Raw genomic sequence first — 20,788 nt, 5'->3', positions numbered from 1 at the left:
CTGCCTGACATACAGCACAAGTAGCTCAAGGGGCACCTGGGTGGCTCAGTGGGTTAAGCGTCTGCTTCCGGCTTAGGTCATGATCTCAGGGTCTTGGGATCAAGCCCCACGTTGGGATCGAGTCCCGCATCAGGCTCAGCAGGAAGACTGCTTCTCCCTCTGCTTCTGCTTGCTGCTCCCCTGCTTGTGCACATGCATGTGAACACACACACACGCACACACACACAGACAAATAAATAAAATCTTAAAAAAAAATTACCTCAAAAACGCTTGCTGATTCCACGTGGACTAAGAACCTCAGGCTTCTCGGCTCCACGTGGACTAAGAACCTCAGGCTTGTCAGCTCCAGAGGTGCTGAGGGAAAGGCAAGGGCACCTGAGAAAGGAGATACAAGTGCTGGAAACAAAAGACAGCTGCTCCGCAATCTTGCCAAAGGTGAGCCCTGCATACTCATTACAGGTCTGTTCACTGATGGTGCCTTTTTTTCCCTCTTCACCGTGTTGACAACATGACCTGTAGGTTCATATTTGAATCCACCTCGAAGTATATATTTGTTTTTTGTTACTGTGTGCACAGCACTAAGTGCTTATTTTCTTACCGGGGTGTTTAGTGCCCCTGTGTAGGGCAGGAGGCAAAACGGCTGTGCTTGCTGATGCCTGCCTCCACACTTCTCAGGGGCGACTTCGAAACCCAAGGAAACGGAGGTTCACCTCATTTGACAACTGCCGTAATATTTGATCCACTGACTTTCTGAGTACGTCCTTTTCCAAGAGGGCAGCGGAATGACAATACTGTAAACACTGATTAAGAAAATGGATACAATCCAGCAAATGATGACTTTTTCTCAGGATGGGCTGCAGATGCCACTGTGCGCAGCGGTGGTAACACCAACGGCTCAGCTGATGCCAGGAAGGAAAAAAGGAGGATAAAACTGTTCTTTTGGGGGTGCCTGAGTGGCTCAGTGGGTTAAGCCTCTGCCTTCGGCTCAGGTCATGATCTCAGCGTCCTAGGATCGAATCCTGCATCAGGCTCTGCTCAGTAGGGAGCCTGCTTCCCCTTCTCTCTCTGCCTGCCTCTCTGCCTACTTGTGATTTCTCTCTCTGTGTGTCAAATAAATAAATAAAATTAAAAAAAAAACTGTTCTTTTGGCCCACAGATGGCAGTGACTGGGGGAGAGTTCAACAATCTGTGGGCAGGTATGCTGGGGACCTCAGAAACAAATGGTATTGTCCTATTATCCTAAGGATTAGTTATTTAGATTATTATTGGGTCTCAGACTCAGTGATTCCTTTAATAACCCTCCTGTACTGACCTGAAATGAAACCCAGAGGGGACACTACATATCGCTATGCATAATTGTAAAAAGTAATAACAACGGGCGCCTGGGTGGCTCAGTGGGTTAAGCCTCTGCATTCAGCTCAGGTCATGACCTCAGGGTCCTGGGATCGAGTCCCACATCGAGCTCTCTGCTCGGCGGGGAGCCTGCTCCCCTCCCTTCTCTGCCTACTTGTGATCTCTCTGTGTCAAATAAATAAATAAAATCTTCAAATAATAATAATAATAATAATACCCTGGCAGAAAGGACAAATAAAAAGAAAGTCATGTATAATAAAATAACATGAACCTCAAAAGAGAAACTCACAGGCATGGCAATCCTAGAAGACAAAATAAAGTTGCCAAATGCTTACACTATCATAATATCACTGTGAATGATGGCTCAAGGCCAAGACTGACATGGGTGGGCCTTAGCAGCAACTCAAATGACGACATCAGTACCGCCCATGGTGCTATGACTCCCCAACATGGCGAACAACTGTGGGAAAATTCTAAGCAAAACTAAAGGCAAGCAACCTTCACTTTATACTGTGCTTGCTGTCTTGGAAAATTAGGTCTTTGGGGCGCCTGGGTGGCCTGGCCCAGTGGGTTAAGCCTCTGCCTTCGGCTCAGGTCATGATCCCACGGTCCTGAGATTGAGCCCCGCATGGGGCTCTCTGCTCAGCAGGGAGCCTGCTTCCTCTTCTCGCTCTCTCTGCCTGCCTCTCTGCCTACTTGTGATCTCTGTCTGTCAAATAAATAAATAAAATCTTTAAAAAAAAAAAGAAAATTAGGTCTTTATTTTCACCTACACGACAGTTCCACAGTAGAGCTAAAGGTCATTCAGAACTTGGGACGATTTCCGGTTCTAGCTTCTCTGGCCCCGCCCTTTAAATGTCAACAGTGCTCCCCAATCATTGTGACAACAACAACAAAAATGCCACCATCGATTTCTTTTTTTTAAATTGATTTTATTTATTTATTTGACAGACAGATCACAAGTAGGCAGAGAGGCAAGCAGAGAGAGTGAGGGGAGGAAGCAGGCTCCCTGCTGAGCAGGGAGCCCGATGCGGGGCTCGATCCCAGGACCGTGGGATCACGACCTGAGCTGAAGGCAGAGGCTTTAACCCACTGAGCCACCCAGGTGCCCTGCCACCATCGATTTCTTAAATCCACCCCCACCCCAGGACAACACCACCCCCCATTTAGTATCTCTGATTTAGAGTAAAACCTTTTATCTGCAGAAGCATTTTTTAAATCTTAAAATACATCACTCATAAAATGATCCACAGCCTCAGCAATTCCAACTGTGATTCCCATTCCCTCACATTTAAAAAAAAAATGATGTTGAATTTTACAATCCCACCAAAAAGGCGTTTCCCAATATCTGAGCCAGGCAGATCATCAAGAGAGACAATACATAAAATTACACGGCACTTTTGGGGAGGAATACTTACTTCGTATTGTAGTCATTAAAAATAATAGGCTGACCAAAGGACAAAAGAAGAGCAAAACCCTGCAGGTTGTCTCATCAAGGAAAGTAATTTAATGAGAAGGTGTCATACGGATGTGGGATAATGATAGATACTGTAATTATTATTTTGTTCCACTTCTGCAGCTTTTCTGTTGAGTTGTGTTTTTCAAAAATACTCAGTAATTGTGGAAAGTCGTTATTAGCTACATAAATATAAATGAAAAATCCCACGTGTACACTCAGTTCCAGTCTACAGAGCACTGCCCTCAGGGTGGGTTTCGCGTGTCCTGGGGCCAGCAGCAGGCCCACGGCATCTTGGTTCGAGCTCAGAAGAGCACCCTGCACTCACCTCCTCCCAACTGTGCATTCAGTGATGTTAAGTTGCTAGTCTGAAATCAGCAGTGATGGGTGACGGAAATATTTGCATGGAAATTGGCCACCATCACCCACATAGCCTTGCTTCCAGAAAGTCTGTTGTTAAACATTCACCAGACACCATGGCGTGGGGCTGGCTCCCAGGAAAGGACAACCTGTTACAGAAGTACAAAACAAGACTTTGTTGTTACAAACTCTTGGAAAAGAACAGTCCCAACTGGGCTCTTTAATGTTTCATCAAATTCTAGTTAAGTACCAAATGATGGCTCATAAATGATCAAGGAAACAAAACTAAACAGAAACATTATTCCCTAGTGTCCAAATATTTATCTCATACCAACTACGTACCAAAGAGTCTACTTAAATTCTTTCTGCAACAAGACACAAATTAAATAAGTATGTAATGTTCAATGGACTGATGTGTATGCTGCCAATTCAAAAGAGATCATTAAACAATGACACTAGTATTTTTCACCTTTATCAAGGGGAATACTAACATTTAATAGGCATTGTGCCAGGCATTAAACAGATATTGTCTTGTTTGATCCTCACAACCACCCTGTAAGATAATCATTAGGTTGAGCCACATGAAAGTGCTGACAGTTGACCAATTTTGACCTCCACAAAAGGCAATTTCCACCTAAATTATTTTCTTTGTCTTACAGACAAGGAAGCCAAGATCCCAATATACCAACTTGTCAAATGTCAAACAGCCAGTAAGTGACAAAGCCAGGATTCCTTGCAGACCAGAATGGCTCCAAAGGCCCCGGGCTTCCCGCCACACACAGTTTCCAAATGAAAGAATGGTTAGGCACATTTGATATGTTATACACATTCAAAGAAATCTTACAATTAAACCATTTTGAAATAACTCGGGGTAAAAGAAATTAAATTAAGGACATGCATTTTGCCACATAACTAAACACTGGCTTCCTGGGTTTCTTAATCACAAATGATTAGAAATAATCATAACTGTTGATACATTTTAGAGACTGAAAAACATCTTAATAGAGATTGCAACCATTGTTTAACTTGCTCTTAAAAATTCAAATTAATGTTTATACTTAAGAAATTCCATTAATGTTCAATTTATACTTGAGAAATTAATGTTTAATTTGTACTTAACAAATGACTTTTTAAAAATGCTATGTTATTACTAGTACAAACCACCAAAGGTCTTATATTCACAGTCTGTGATTCTCAATCTACTAGAACAATGAGTGCTTCAGAAAAGAATTACAGTCATGCATGTTTGAACCACAAGGTATAGTATAGGAGTGTCTCAATTTTTAAAAATTGAAACACAGTAGAATCATGACATAAAACACACACGTGTACATGCATGTATGTCTGTGTGTATATATATGTACACACATATATTGTTGAAATATATGTATATATGAAATATATATATATGTACAACTATATATATTGTTGAAGCAAAATTTCATGAAAATTTTGGTATGTGCTATATTCTCTGATATTTTCTTTTTTCTTCATTTTCTTTTAGAGAGAGAGAGGGTCGGGGTGGGGAGTGGGCAAAGGGGCAGCAGGAGAGGGAGAGAGAGAATCTTAAGCAGGCTCCACGCTCAGTGCGAGGCGGGGCTCTGTCTCGTGACCCTGAGATCATGACAGGAGCTGAAATCAAGAGTCAGACTGAGTGACCCAGGCACCCCTCCAATATTTTCTTTTTCTTTTTTTTTAAAAGATTTTATTTATTTATTTGAGAAAGAGAGAGAGATGAGAAAGAGAGAGCATGAGAGGAGAGAGGTCAGCAGGAGAAGCAGACTCCCTGCCAAGCAGGAAGCCTGATACGGGACCCCATCCTGGGACTGCAGGATCATGACCTGAGCCGAAGGCAGTCGCTTAACCAAGTGAGCCATCCAGGCACCCCGCCTCCAATATTTTCTATCCTACCTTATTCCATTTCATTAAAAAATTCTGGCCACAACTTAGTATACCATTTTCACAATTCACTTGTGTGTTGTGACCCTCCGTTTGAAAACCAGTGTCTCAGCGACCTCTATTTTAGAGACTTCATCCACATCCCCCATTTTATTCATTTCCTTCTAGACTACTCTGTTCTTTGATCCCCCACTTACCAGTATCTTTCCTTCCTTCCTTGAACAGATACTTACAAGTAACCTGCTGTGTGCCAGCAACAGCACGCTAAGTGCTGGAAATGCCGTGCATTCATAGTCTTACCCTGGGACCGCAATGTCCATCCAATCATCATGCAAATAAACCTAAACTTCCAACTGTGAGATTAGTGCTATCAAGGACAGGTTCCAAGAGAGGGGGGATTTGACCTAGTTAGGGAAGACTCCTTGAGGAAAAGGCACTTGAGCTGGGATATAAGGATCTGATCTAGTCTAATCTAATCAAGCCTATTCTATTTCATTAAGAAAATGCTTATCTCCATCCCCAATCTACTTTGAGGACTACTCACTTCAAGTAGTAACTGTTTCCATTCACTTATAACATTTTCAAGGGTCATCTGAGTTGCTGCATTGTGTTTTTTTAAGATTTTATTTATTTATTTGAAGGAGAGAGACAGTGAGAGAAAGAGAGAGAGAGAGAGCACAAGTGGGAGGGAGGAACAGACTCCCCACTGAGCAGAGAGCCTCACACGGGGCTCGATCCCAGGACGCTGGGATCATGACCTGAGCAGAAAGCAGATGCTTCACCGAGTGAGCACCCTGAGTTGCTGCATTATATGGATATACCACATTTTGCTTTTTCATTTATCAATTGATGGACATTTGGGTGTTGCCCTTTTTGGCTATTGAGGAATGCTGCTAAGAATTTTTGGGTAGGAGTTTTTGTATGGGCATATGCTTTCGTTTCTCTTGGGTATATACCTAGGAGTGAAATTGTTGGGTCATATGGTAACTCTAATTTTAACATTTTAAGAAACTGCCAAAATATTTTCTAAAGCAGCTGCACCATTTTACATTCTCACTAGCGGGATATGAGTGTTCCCCTTGCTCCATATCCTTGCCAATGCTTGTTTATTATCTGATTACTTGATTATAACCATTCTGGTGCTAGATATGAAGCGATTTCTCACTGCAGTTGAGGTTTGCATTTCCTTGGCTAACGATGTTGAGCGTCTTTTCATGTGCTTATTGACTGTATGTTATCTTTGGAGAAATATCTATTCAGATTCTTTACCTATTTTTAAATGCGTTACTTATCCTTTTATCATTAAGTAAGATTTATTTATTCACACTTTCGATACCAGACCCTCATAACATAAATCATTAGCAAATATTTTCTCCCTTTCGGTCAGTCATCTTTTTACTTCCTCTTATTTTAAAGATTTTATTTTTATGTAATCTCTACACCCAACATGGGCCTCGAACTCATGACCCCATGATCAAGAATCACTTGCTCCCCTGACTGAGCCGGCCAGGTGTCCCATGTCTTTTCACTTTGATGCACAAATGTTTTGATTTGATGAAATCAAGTTACCACCCTAGCTTGCACATACTTCCTTTTTTTTTTTTAAAGATTTTATTTATTTATTTGACAGAGAGAGATCACAAGTAGGCAGAGAGGCAAGCAGAGAGAGAGAGAGGAGAAAGCAGGCTCCCCGCCAAGCAGAGAGCCCGATGCGGGACTCGATCCCAGGACCCTGGGATCATGACCTGAGCCGAAGGCAGAGGCTTAAACCACTGAGCCACCCAGGCGCCCCTTGCACATACTTCCTGATCGTGGGTTCAACCATCACCTCCATTTTACTTCAGCAAGGGACCTCGACGTCACCCACAAGCTGTCTGAACTCTACCTGCTCTCTTTCTTTTTTCAAGATTTATTTGACAGAGAGAGACACCGTGAGAGAGGGAACACAAGCAGGAGGAGTGGGAAAGGGAGAAGCAGACCTCCCGCTGAGCGGAGAGCTTGATGCGGGTCTTGATCCCAGGACCCTGGGATCATGACCTGAGCCGAAGGCAGAGGCTTAACAACCGAGCCATCTAGGCGCCCATCTACCTGCTTTCTTAAACTCAGAGTAAAGTCCTTTGTCCTTCCAGCTTTCTTCATACCTTGTTTCCATCTCATAGGCTCTGTGAACCCTCCAATCTCCCAGCCTTCTGTTTTCTCCCTGTTTGTCACACCCTTGTCTTCCAACCTTATTTTCCAATCTTTTCTTATCCAGCCTGGCCTTGAGAGCACAACACCACAAACTCCATTCCCAGTACCATCCACTCGTTATTCCACTATCAATTTGCTACACTTGTTCTTGTTTTATTTTTTTTTGTTGTTTTTAAAATTTTATTTATTTATTTTTTAAATTTTTGCTCCACTTGTTCTGCAACCTCCAACCATGTATCAGCCAGGCCATCTGCCTTCTCTGCTTCCAGTGCTACTCAGAAATGGTGACAAAGTCAAGCAGCCTTATGCGTTGGGACCACTCCTGACTCAGGTTCTCCAACAGCAGCCAAATTCTCAAAGCTGCCCTGCTAGCCTTTCACTTGACCCGCCGCACTCTGCTCTCCCATTCCCTGAGACCCACTCCACTCCCCTCCCTTTCGCTCATGTCACTCCCACCACGCTCTTCCTTAAACAAGCCAAGATCTCCTTGGTAGATCTCCACTCCCATCTCCTTGGTACTTGCTGATCCTTTGCCTTAAACACTTCCACCCGGTCCTTGAGTGGCTGAAACCTTCTTGTCATTTAGGTCTTAGTTTAAATGTCACCTCTTCAGAGCGGCCTCTCCCATCTGCTCTGTCTCCTGAGGCTGCCCTCCTCCCATTGTTATCACACTCCCCTGATTTGTTTTCTTATTTTCTTTATCTGCACTGTCTGGTAAAATCTTATGCTTCTAAAACCCTTCACTAGGGAGAGTCAGAGACTTTGCTCTTCTGTGCTCTCCTAATAGCCGGTGTAGAACTTTCTCACCGGGTTGCTATTATTTATGGATTGCAGGTCTGTGTTCTTCTTCCAGAGGCTGAGCTCCCCGCAGACAGATGCTGTTTTATTCATCTTTGGCTCCTTTAAGGTCCCCCACACGGAGCAGGTACTCAGGAGAGGTACAGAAACTCATGATCTCCTTATCCGCATTGTGTGGAATCTACCCAACACGAATTAACACTAACGAGGATTAATAAGTGCTGGGGGAGGATCCAGGGGAACACACTGTCATGTAAATTAATCCTGCTGGGCATGATTTCTAATGGTAAAAATAGGGAGAAAGTAGTTGAACATAGGGAACTGCGTAAGTAGACTAAGGTGTATGTACTCCCTGGAATTCGATGTTGCTATTAAGATGATGTCTGACGCCACAACGATAATAAGAACACAAAAACTGTACATAGAAAGGTAGGAAAAAAATAAAGTGTGATGCTGAGTTTCTTTATGCAGAAGAAACATAGATGCTTTTCCTCCCCTTTTCTGAATTCAAGTTTTCTCTGTATATGTCTTACTTTTATCCTGAAATGAGCCCTATTATTTTGTTTGTAAGGAAGGGCTATAGTCCCAGTCTTTCTTTAGTTCATATACCTCCAAATATTTATTTATTGGAGAAATGGAAGAATGCAGAGTCAGTGATTTATTCAGCATCTCCCCCACCCATTAGTGACAGAAGAAGACATACTATGGTAGTTCTAAAGTGATGCTGGAGAACAAAACGAATTTCCTGTAGGCTCTGTGCCATCGATACTGTATTGCAAATAGTTCTGTATTAGATCCTTAGAAACAGGCTAATAACACTGGGAGAAGCAGCGTTAAAATAAGCGAGGGGCGCCTGGGTGGCTCAGTGGGTTAAGCCTCTGCCTTCGGCTCAGGTCATGATCTCAGGGTCCTGGGATCGAGCCCCACATCGGGTTCTCCGCTCAGCGGGGAGCCTGCTTCCCTGCTTCTCTCTCTGCTTGCCTCTCTGCCTGCTTGTGATTTCTCTCTGTCAAATAAATAAATAAAATCTTTAAAAAAAAAAAAAAATAAGCGAGACCAGAGGCACCTGGCTGGCTCAGTTGTAGAGCATGTGACTCGTGATCTCAGGGTTTTAAGTTCCAGCCCCATGTTGGCCGTAAAGATTACTTAAAAATTTTAAAGACTGGGGGCGCCTGGGTGGCTCAGTGGGTTAAAGCCTCTGCCTTCGGCTCGGGTCATGATCCCAGAGTCCTGGGATCGAGCCCCGCATCGGGCTCTCTGCTCCGCGGGGAGCCTGCTTCCTCCTCTCTCTCTGCCTAGTTGTGATTTCTCTCTGTCAAATAAATAAAATATTTAAAAAAAAAATTTTTAAGACTGGTTGGGGGAGGGGGCTGGGTGGCTCAGTTGTCTGCCTTCAGGTCGGGTCATGATCTCAGGGTCCTGGGATTGAGCCCCGCATCGGGCTCCCTGCCCAGTGGGGAGTCTGCTTGTCCCTCTGCCCACCCCTGCTCCTGTTTGTCCTCTGTCACTCTGTTCTCTTAAATAAATAAATAAAATCTTTTTAAAAAATCATGAAACGGCTTTTAAAACTTGGCTACCCCTTGTATCAAACAAGTTGTGTGGGCAAAGGAGCCACTCCAGCCTGGTGGTGAGTTCAAGGATGAGAAGCTTCGAGCATAACTAAACCTACTTAACAAGGGAAGGGAGCCGATTTGAACAAAATGGATCAAAGTAGGAGGATGTTTTAGCTTGGGTTCTCCAGAACTGGGCGCTGATAGAAGGATTCCAGTCCAAGTAGGTGATCTGGGAGATTTCAGGAAACATCAGCAGGGCAGTGGGGAAGTTAGACTGGGAAAGGAAGGAATGGGAGCCACTTAAGGGTGTGTTGGCAAACAATTCGCCACAGTGGGCCGCCGGAGCATAATCCTGCTGGGGAACACCCTGGGTGACCAGAGGCACACATCTGAGTCACCCTGCCTGAGAAGCAAGGTCGCTGCATCTAGAGAGAGGCTCAGGTGTGAGTAGGCACCGCAGACCGTTGGAAGCTGGGCAAGTGCGCACAAAATTCGTAAACGCCGGGGACTGCACGTTGTAGAGCAGAGCACCTGCTGCGGATGGAGTGAACAGACTTGCACAAAGCACTTTTCGTTTGCTTTGGTGCTTTTGAAAAAGTTGTTTTAGTGATTGACATTTCTGGTTGGAACTCCTTAAAGTGGACTTGTTCCCTACCATACTCTCTGCCCTTTCCTTTTTCTGGCCCAGGGCACACAGAGGCTGCTGCGATCATGCCGTTGCTGACACATTCCTTCTTCTCCGTCTGCTCCGCCCCACTCCCCACAGAGGTTCTACCCAGTTATCAGCTGGCTGAGGGCCCTGGTGCCCAAGCAGCTCATTCTGGTCAGACCTGTTGTGTGTCTTGGGCAGATGTGGTGCTAGGCAGCCAAAGACCCAGCCTGCACTGCTATTACAGCAGAAAGCCCAGCATCTTCAAAGCCTTGCTATAAACAACCGGATTGAGTTTTATACTTGTCGAACATGTTCCCCAGGCAAGGAACAAAAGACCAAATGCAGTTAGTCACTCTAGAAGGGAAACTGGCAGTTTGCGATCCAAGAGGACTTTGTCTCTCCTCGTCTTCCTCCCCACACCCTGTTCTTTCCTAAGCAATTTTTGAAGTCCAAAGAATGATTGTAGAGTTCGTACTCTGCAGTTCTGTAGCACAAAAACACTTGGCAGAGGAAACAATGACAGCCAATGCCACCTTGCCATTACATGTGCTTACATAATAGAAGGGCAAAGTGCTGGCTCAGAGCTGGAGGAGGGCTGGGAAGCGAGCTCTGCACATGGGTGTCCAAGCCTGGGGGCAGGGAGAGGACATACCTCCCCGTGTCAGAAGCCTTTGACATGGACAGTGTGTGGGCCTCTCCCTATCCCACCACTAGGAACTACAGCTGCCCCTACAACACTTCAGTGTGGATTTTAAAAGGCACCTCCCCCTTCCTTGTGCAGTGCACAGCCCCACGCTGGGGCCCTCCACTGGGCAACTGAAGCATGGGCCGGATTTCAGTTCCTGCTCGGTGCCCTTGGCCAGGGGTCTGAGTGCAGGGCAACCCCACACTGTGTACCTGGGGACTGTCTCTAGGACTGGTGGGAACAGGTCACTCCTACAGTTTACTCACTGCACTTCTCTTTAAGTGCTTTCTTCAAGGTCCTGAAAGGTCATTCTTTGCACTTCAGAGGACAGCTCCTTACTTCTGACTCGACTTGCTTCCTTTATAAATTACCTGGAAGCTCCTGCCTGTCCATTTCAGTTAGTTTACCTAGATCATTGAGCCTGCTGTATCAGCACGACCCTCCCAAGGCTGTATCACTCTTCCCCCACACAGCGGCATTACTTTGCAGCAAGGTATCTGGGGAGGTGAGGGAAGGAAATGGTCAGATTTGGATAAAGAGGGGTGTGGGGGAAATTTGCCTAAGGAGACCAGGTACTTTCTGGTAGAAAGTAACCTAGACCCAGGGCAGAGATTCCTTTCCCAAACCTGTGGTAGAGACCATGACTTTATTACTTGAATAAAGGGCTACAGGCAGGGGGAAAGGAGACACAGAGATGGGGCTGACCCTGGACTGGCTAAAGGTAGAAAGCAAGCAGGATCTGGGTCCGGGATACAGCCAGCACCAGGCATGTGCTGACTCGGTTCTCCTGATGTCAAACCAGCACCCTCAGGAGAGAGCTGTATGAGGAAATTGGCAAGCTGCCCTTTCAACAGCTGCTCCCAGGGTTGCCAAACTCAGATGTAATCTGGGGATTCAGGCCACTATTGGAACCATCAGCTTCAGAGGCACACCAGACCTCTTGAAAGATACACCTGCAACACAGAAGCTTCTCACCATGCCTCTTTCCCTATGTAAAGGTGGTCTGGATTTATCTCACAGGACCACATCTGATTGGTGGAACTGAAACTGCCTAGCTTCTAGCAACTCTGGGAAATGTAGTTTTTTGATTTCTTAGAGTCAGCTACACATAAAGGTACACTGAAAGGAGGCTCGCTGAAATAGACGTGGAATACCCATTTCCATCATGGTTCCCCTGTTTGAAAACTCAGTGGCTCTCCACCTGGACAGCACTGTTGAAGGAAAGCAGGACCTGGGTCCAGGATACAACAGACCCCAGCAATGATTTCCAAACTGCAGACTACAGACCCTGGGGGGACGTGGAGACATCACAAGAGGTTCCCGGACCCCCTGCCCTCCAGTCATTTTCACTGGACTGGAGAAAACCACTGTGACTTCCATACATGTGTCCAACTATTTGTCAAATATAACAGCAAAAGTGATTCGAAAAACAAAAGTCGCATAAAAACCTTCCTTACAGATGCCCTATTTCTCAGCCACGGACCCCACTCTGCCTGGAATGGGGCTATGATCTCCCCCCTCTCTTGCCAACTCCTACTGCTCGTCTGAGACTCAGCCCAGCCCACCACCCCCCACGGCCTGGCAGCTGATTCTCTCTGACCTCCTCCGGCTAGAATAAATGATTCTCATCTGTTCTCCCCTAATATCCTGCTGAGTTATACTGGTGATAATAAAATAAAAGCAAACTTTTACTGGCTTACTTTGTGCCAGGCTCCATGAGATATGTACTCTTATTATCCCATTTACAGATGAGGACACTGGGGGCACAGAGAAGTTACGTAACCTGCCCAAGGTGACATATTCATGGTGGCTTGGACTCAATCCCAGGCAGCCGTCTGACTTCAGAGCCCACGTCCTCAGTCAGTACTCTCGGCTCCTCTTATCCTATCTATTATTACAGTGCCCACCCCACTGTTTTATCTATCTACCCATACGTATCTTAGTCTGTGCGTCTGACTCCCCAAATAACCATGTCTCTCTAGAATGTTAAAATGGAACAAGAAAAACTCAAAAAGTTTTTCCTCCCTTCCCAACACATGGAAAATGCACAGGACAGGGAGACCCAATTGCTTAATCCTTCCTTCTCTTGTCCTCCATTGTCTGTTAACACAGGGATTGTTTTCCCCTTCAGCACAGAACACCATACTAAATTACAGAGCAGGCCATGAAATTGCTACCCTCAGCTCTCTTCTTTGCCGGCTTTCTCTAAAAGAGATTCTTTCTGTCGGTTGTATAAATACAAGACAGAACCCACAACCCACAGCGGTTCGGAGCTCTGGCCAGGATCCACTGAGCACTCTTCAGCAAAGGACGGGGCTCCTGGGAACCCAAGCCTGGGAACAGCATTCTCATGCCGATGGTTAAGAGTGAAAGTGGGGAGAGCTTGACATTTCCCCGGGAATCAGAAGGTGTTTCTGGGGGCACCTGGGTGACTCAGTGGGTTAAGCTTCTGCCTTCAGCTCAGGTCATGATCTCAGGGTCCTGGGATCGAGCCCTGCATCAGGCTCTCTGCTCAACAGGGAGCCTGCTTCCCCCTCTCTCTCTCTGCCTGCCTCTGCCTACTTGTGATCTCTCTCTGTCAAATAAATAAATAAAATATTTTTAAAAAAAAAATATATATACATATGTGTGTGTGTGTGTGTGTGTGTATGTAAAAGAAGGTATTTCTGTATCTGTTTTTGCTTTTACTATGTATTACCCTGTCTACACTGAAGACACCTGCCTACAACTCCACAAGTTAGTACCTGGGAGGCTCTGCTTCTCCTAGCCAATGTCCTACTCGAGTTCACAGTGAGACAGCTGGTCACTCCCTCTGTTGGGGGTCAGCCATACACCTCTCACACCCTGGAAGTGCTAACTTACTCCAGACCCATCTCTCCTCTTGCTCGAGCTCCTTTCTTTTCCTTTTCTACTTTAAGTGTCTGGTTTCTACTTGCCCTACTGGTCATGCTTCATAAACCAGGCATTTCTTTTTCCCTCTTAAAGGTAACTTATAAAGAAGCCTTCTTTAATCATCTTTCAAATATGCTGCCCAGGCACCTGTGTGGGGAAGTCCTTCCTGACGGAGGCTTGTGTCCTGGGCGGGAAACAGCCAGGGAACAAGTCAGACAGATCAGGCATCATGGCTTTGCAAATGTCCCCTATGGGACTGACACGTCCGAAACCGACATTTCTCCCAGTAAGCACGCTATTTTACCAAGGCACATCATGTGCGGGAGACATAAGAAAGCACATCAAATATGCTTAAGGGGTGACTTTTGTACCTCATTATTGTTTTAAGACATCTTAATTCCTATTCAGGCTAAATGACCAGTATATCCACAACCATCTGAGAGATTGTCAGTTGAATCTACAGAGAGAGAGTGGCATGTCATCAAAATAGTGTTGCACAAACCCTCTAAGGAAAGGGGAAAAAAAAGCTAATGTGAATTACAAAAATATTACAGTGCCAGTGAGACATGGTGTTTGATCCTCAGCTGATGTTGACACTGAGCAGCACACTGACAAAAGCCAGAAAGAATCTGAGTTTAACATGGTCAACTAATCTTCGACAAAGCAGGAAAGGATATCCAATGAAGAAAAGACAGTCTCCTAACAAATGGTGTTGGGAAAATTGGACAGCCATGCAAAGAATGAACTTGGACTACTTTCTTACAGCACACACAAAAATAAATTCAAAATGGATGAAAGACCTCACTGTGAGATAGGAAACCATCACAATCCTAGAGGAGAGCACAGGCAGCAACTTCTTTGACCTTGGCCACAGCAATTTCTTCCTAGACACATCTCTAGAGTCAAGGGAAACAAAAGCAAAGACGCACTATCGGGACTTCAACAAGAGAAAAAAAACCTTCTGCACAGCAAAGGAAACCATCAGCACAGCTAAAAGGCAGCCTACGGAATGGGAGACAACATCTGCAAATGGCGTATCTAATAAAGGGTAAGTATCCAAAATATATAAAGAACTTATCAAACTCAACACCCCCAAAATAAATAATGCAGTTAAGAAATGGAGAGAAGAGGGGTGCCTGCGTGGCTCAGTGGGTTAAAGCCTCTGCCTTCGGCTCGGGTCATGATCCCAGGGTCCTGGGATCACATCGGGCTCTCTGCTCAGCAGGAAGCCTGCTTCCTCCTCTCTCTGCCTGCCTCTGCCTACTTGTGATCTCTGTCTGTCAAATAAATAAACAAAATCTTAAAAAAAAAAAAAGGAAGAAATGGAGAGAAGACATCAATAGACATTTCTCCAAAGAAGGTGCAGATTTGGCCAACTGGCACATGAAAAGACGCTCACCATCATTTATCATTAGGGAAATACAAATCAAAAGCATGATGAGATACCACCTCAACACCAGTCAGAATGGCTAAAATCAACAACACAGGAAACAACAGATGTTGGTGAGGATGAGGAGAAACGGGAACACTCTTACACTGGTGGTGGGAATGCAAACTGGTGCAACCACTAGAGAACAGCATGGAGGGTCCTCAAGAAGTTAAAAATAGAGCTACCCTATGCCCCAGCAACTGTACTACTAGGTATTTACCCACAGGATACAAAAATACAGATTTGAAGGGGTACGTGTACCCCAATGTTTACAGCCCCATTATCAATAATAGCCAAACTATGGAGAGAGCCCAAATGTCCACTGACTGATGAATGAATAAAGAAGATGTGGTATAGATAGAAAGATCTATCTATAATGGAATATTACACAGCCATCAAAAAGAATGAAATCTTGCATTGCAATGATGTGGATGGAGCTAAACTGTATTAAGTGAAATAAGTCAGAAAAAGACAATAACCATATGCTCTCACTCATATGTGGGATTTAAGAAATAAAACAGATGAACATATGGCAAGTGGGGAGAAAGAGAGAGGGAGAAACCATGAGAGACTCTTAAGGATAGAGAAAAAACTGAGGGTTGCTGGAGGGGAGGTGGTCAGGGGGATGGGCTAGATGGGTGATGGGCATTAAGGAGGGCACTTGTTATGATGAGCACTGGGTGTTGTATGTAAGTGACAAATCACTGAATTCTACTCCTGAAACCAATATTACACTATATGTTAACTAACTAGAATTTAAATAAAAAATTGAAAAGGAGGAAAAAAATAATCTGAGTTTACAGCACAGGTTCTCAGCCTTTGCTGCACACTGGAATCACTTGGGGGTTTTAAAAAAAAATACCCATGTCCAGGCCATACCCCATGCCAATTAAATCAGAATCTTTGGGGGTAGGAGCCAGGCATTATTATGTAGTAAAGCTCCCCCAGGGATTCTAATATGCAGCCAAGTTGGAAAGTCACTGGTTTAGAACACCTGGCCCTTGCTCAGAACTACCCAGGCCCTCCCTTTTGGCTTTATCAAGTGTGTAGGGGAGGGGAGAGGGCACCACATGCCTGATCATGCCACTCACCCGTGGCAGCTCAACTTGCCAGCTCCCACTCAGCAACGGAAGCTACCTGAAAGGTGGAGACTCTGGGTGTAGGTGACACACCGGTGAGGGTTAAGGTTGGGACCTACCAGAGCACTGCAGGTGGGAGAGCCAAGGCACAAGCAGAAGAGCCATGACTGAACATTTGGTGGCAATCTGTGATGCCTTTACCGGCTCTGCCCCAAAGGGGCATGTTGGATTTGCCACTTGGACATATTGCCAGCTGTTATTCATTTGAAAAAGTCCTGGGAGGGCAGAGGGCATGAAGGGGGCTCCTGAAGTGCTGGTCACGTTCTGTTTCTTAAGTTGGGTACTGGTTACACAGGTATGTTTAGTTTGTGAAATATGTCCGCCTTTACACTTATGATATGTATATATTATGTATGTACGTTGTGCTTTAGTAGACAGTTTAAAAGAGAGAGAGGGAGAGAGAGAGAGAGAGACTCTACTCCAATCATTGAAAAAAGGCTACAGATGCTATCAAAAATAAAAAGCCCACCAGACTGGTTACAGCAGTTAATTTTATAAGAGCTCACTCTATATTAGAAACCATCCAAATAATAAGGACTCAGTTAAATAAATTAAGGGTCAGTCATACAACGGGATACTATGTAGCTATTAAAATTTTATGTTGTATGGGGGCACCTGGGTGGCTCAGATGGTTAAGCATCAGGTCATGATCTCCAGGTCCTGGGATCAAGCCCCACATAGGGCTCCTGGCTCAGCGGGGAGTCTGCTTCTCCCTCTCCCTCTGCCTCTCCCTCTGCTCATACTCTCTCTCTGTACTTCTCTTTCTCAATTGAAAAAATAAAAAAATCTTTAGAGAAAAAGAAAGGAAAAAAAAGAAAATTTTATGTTGTAGGAGACTATGTCATGACATGTAAAAATGCTCACAATCCACTTGAAATTTAAAAAAAAAAAAAAAAAAGGTGGATGGGCCCAGACATTTCTCCAAAGAAGACACAGGGACGGCCATGGGGATGATAAGATGCTCAAGGTCACTCATTAGGGAAATGCAAATCAAAATCACAGTGGGATTTCACCTCACACCTGTCAGAATGGCTAAAATCAAGAACACAAGAAACAACAAGCGTTGCCAAGGATGTGGAGAAAAACAAACCCTCTTGCACTGTCAGTGGGAATATAAACTGGTTCAGCCACTCTGGAAAACTGTATGGAGGTTCCTCAAAAATTAAAAATACGATTACCATACGTTCTAGTAATTCCACTATAGGGTGTTTACCCAAAGAACATGAAAACACTAATTCAAAAAATATATGCACCCCTTCATTTATGGCAGCATTTTTTTTTAAGATTTTATTTATTTATTTGACAGAGAGAGAGATCACAAGTAGGCAGAGAGGCAGGCAGAGAGAGAGGAGGAAACAGGCTCCCTGCTGAGCAGAGAGCCCGATGCGGGGCTCGATCCCAGGACCCTGAGATCATGACCTGAGCCGAAGGCAGCGGCTTAATCCACTGAGCCACCCAGGCGCCCCCATTTATGGCAGCATTATTTACAATACCCAAGATATGGAAGCAGCCTAAATGTCCCCACACGGATGAATGGATAAAGAAGATGTGGCATATATATAAACAACAGAACATTACTGTGCCATAAAAAAGAATGATATCTTGCCATATGCAACAACATGAGTGGAGCTAGAGAGTATCATGCTAAGTGAAATAAATCAGAGAAAGACAAATACCATATGATTTCACTCATATGTGGAATTTAAGAAATAAAACAAATGAGCAAAGGGAAAAAAGAGAGAGAGAGAGAGACAAGAAACAGACTCTTACATGTAGAGAACAAACTGATGGTTACTAGAGGGCAGGTGAGTGGGGAGGATGGGTGAAACAGGTGAAGGGGATTAAGAGTGCACTGGTAGTGACGAGCACTGAGTAATGCACAGAAGCGCTGAATTACTATATTTTACACCTGAAACTAATACAACACTGTAAGTTAACCCTACGGGGATTAAAATTAAAAAACTAATTTTAAGAAGACTGAGGATAGCGGTGCCTGGGTGGCTTAGTTGCTTAAGAATCTGACTCTTGGTTTCGGTTTAGGTCATAATTTCATGGGTTGTGGGATCAAGCCCACTTACTTCAATACGTAAATAACTCTTTTTTTAAAGAGGTAGATGATAAAATGTTTTTATACATGTAATACATATTACTATTTTTCTATATACACAAATTTTTGAGATATATAAATATACCAGGCTTATGTGAGATAGAAAGTTAGACAGACAGAAAGGGAGTGTGCAGATTGGACCTGGATTCAAGTCCCAACTCAGCTATTTACTAGTAATTCTTTGCCCTTGGCTAAGTTGCTGGCCTTTGTAAAAACAGGTTTATGGAGATATAATTCACACTCTATATGGCTGACCTATTTAAAGTATACAAGTCACCTTTTTTTTAGTATATTCACAGAGTTGTGCAGCTATCACCACAATATGACTTTAGAACACCTTATCACTCCAAAGAGAGACCCTGTACCGATTAGCATTCACTCTCCATTTCCCCCAGTTGTCCCAGCCCCTGGCAACCACTCGTCTACCTTCTGCTTCTATACAGTTGCCTATTCGGGACATTTCATATAAATAGAATCATAGGATAGGTGTTTTTGGTGATTCTGACTTTTTTCCTTTCCTTAATCTTTTCAAGGGTCATCCACATTATAGCACTTATCAGAACATCATTCCTTTTCATGGCCAAATGATATATCATGTTTTGCTTATCCATTCATCAGTCGGTGGACACCAGGGTGATCTCTACTTTGGGGATATTATAAAGAGTGTTGCTCTTAACATTCACATACTTTTTTAAAAATTTTTTTTTTATTTATTTGACAGAGAGAAATCACAACTAGGCAGAGAGGCAGGCAGAGAGAGAGGAGGAAGCAGGCTCCCCGCGGAGCAGAGAGCCCGATGTGGGGCTCGATCCCAGGACCCCGGGACCACGACCTGAGCCGAAGGCAGAGGCTTTAACCCACTGAGCCACCCAGGCGCCCCCATTCACATACTTTTTGTGTGGATGCACGTTTTCATTTCTTCTAGGTATACAGCTAGGGAGGAATTACCAGATGCGGTTAATACAAAAACATATTTGGTCTTTGCCCACGGTTTCTGGTACAGAGCTCCAAAACCCTTGGAGTTTTCTAGGAGTGATAGTTGTGTGTTTCTGATGTTATTCCTAACAAGCCCCTTTCAATCACATCTGAGTTCATGCTAATGAGGTGACTTAAGGAGGGACCCCTAGATGGCCATAAGATAGGGGTGGTCATCAGAAAGCTGGAGTGATCAGAGTTGGAACTTTCAGTCCCACCCACTGACCCCATGGGAAGGGAAGGTGGCCCTGGAGCTCTACAGAAACTCGAAACATGATACCTGGAAAGTTTCCAGGCTGGTGAACACGTGAATTTGCTGGGAGGATGCTCCACACCACCCCCTGTTCTCCACACCTTGCCCTACGCATCCCTCCCATCTGGCTGTTCTGAGTTGTATGCTTTGTAAGAAAGCAGTAAACATAAACAAAATATTTCTCTCAGTTCTGTGAGCCATGCTGGCAAACTACTGAATCTGAGGAGGGGGTCCTGGGAACCTCTGCTTTATAGCCAGTCACTAGAAGTATGAGTGGCCTGCGACTTCCAACTGGCATCGGAAGCGGGAGCAGTCTTGCGGGCAAAGCCCTTATATACGTGGAATCTGACAGTAACTCCATATAGTTAGTGTCAGAACTGAATTGTTGGGCATCCAGTTGGTGTCCAGGGAATTGGACGATTGGTTGATGGGTGTCAGAGTACTCTCCAGATTGGGTCATATGGTGACTCTACACTTAACGTTAGGGAAAACAAACTTTCCCAAAACAGCTACCTCATTCCACATTTCCCCCAACAGTGTATTAAGATCGCAATTTCTCTACATCCTTGCCAACACTTGCTATTCTCTTTTTTAATTATAGCCATTTTAGTGGGAATGAAGTGATATCTCACTGTGGCTATCATCCGTATTTCTCTAATAGCTAGAGATGCTGAGCATCTTTTCATATGTTTATCAGCCATTTGTATATCTTGTTTGGAGAAATGTCTATTTGGATCCTTTGCCCATTTTTAAACTGGTTCTTTAACTTTTATTGAGTTGTATGAATTCTTTATCTATTCTACATACAAGTCCCTTATCACATATTTGATTTGGAAAATTTTTCTCCAATTCCATGGGTTGTCTTTTCACTTTCTGGATGGTACCCTTAGAAGCACACAAGTTTTTAATTTGATGAAATCCAGTATATCTTTTTTTCTTTTGTCATCTGTGCTTTTGGTGTCACATTTAAAGAGATTTTCAGGAACCATAAGTTTTAATCCTCATATTCTTGGTGCCAAGAACAGAACCTGCATAGAGCAGGCACAC

The 20,788-nt window shown here is 44.2% G+C and overlaps 1 protein-coding gene and 1 non-coding gene across 2 annotated transcripts in view; one reads left to right on the top strand and one right to left on the bottom strand.

Annotated features, from left to right (window-relative positions):
- Positions 1 to 20,788, bottom strand: part of LOC123934564 (transcription factor SPT20 homolog) — a 98,357-nt gene that overhangs the window by 19,485 nt on the left and 58,084 nt on the right. The window lies entirely within an intron of this gene.
- On the top strand, positions 826 to 912 carry LOC123935714. The gene has a single exon (XR_006816987.1). It is a non-coding gene; the product is annotated as a small nucleolar RNA SNORD35 (small nucleolar RNA).

Source organism: Meles meles, chromosome X (assembly GCF_922984935.1).
Source record: "Meles meles chromosome X, mMelMel3.1 paternal haplotype, whole genome shotgun sequence".
In the NCBI taxonomy this organism is placed as follows: domain Eukaryota; kingdom Metazoa; phylum Chordata; class Mammalia; order Carnivora; family Mustelidae; genus Meles; species Meles meles.
Note: the sequence above shows the minus strand (reverse complement) of the source record. Positions and strands in the feature narration are given on the sequence as shown.